A 346-nucleotide genomic window follows, 5' to 3' on the forward strand; every position below is an offset into this window, starting at 1 on the left:
TCACAAGCTCTACGGTCATTCTACTAACGACTGCTACGACCTAAAAAATGTCATAGAAAAGCTAGCCAGAGAAGGAAAACTCAACAGATACATAGCAGAGAAAGGAGAAGAGACCAGGAAGAGAAGGCGGGGGGACAACGAAGATCGGGCCGAACAAACCCCACGAACCCCTGAAAGACATGTTCACATGATAAATGGAGGTTTTGCAGGCGGAGGAACATCCAAATCTTCACGAAAAAGACACCTCAAAGATGTCTATCACGTTCGAGAAGACAGTCCCCTGCCCGAATTACCTACTATTTCATTCACCCGAGAAGATGCTCAAGGGATAACTCCCGGACACGAC

The sequence above is a fragment of the Arachis duranensis genome, chromosome 9 (assembly GCF_000817695.3).
Source record: "Arachis duranensis cultivar V14167 chromosome 9, aradu.V14167.gnm2.J7QH, whole genome shotgun sequence".
NCBI lineage: Eukaryota > Viridiplantae > Streptophyta > Magnoliopsida > Fabales > Fabaceae > Arachis > Arachis duranensis.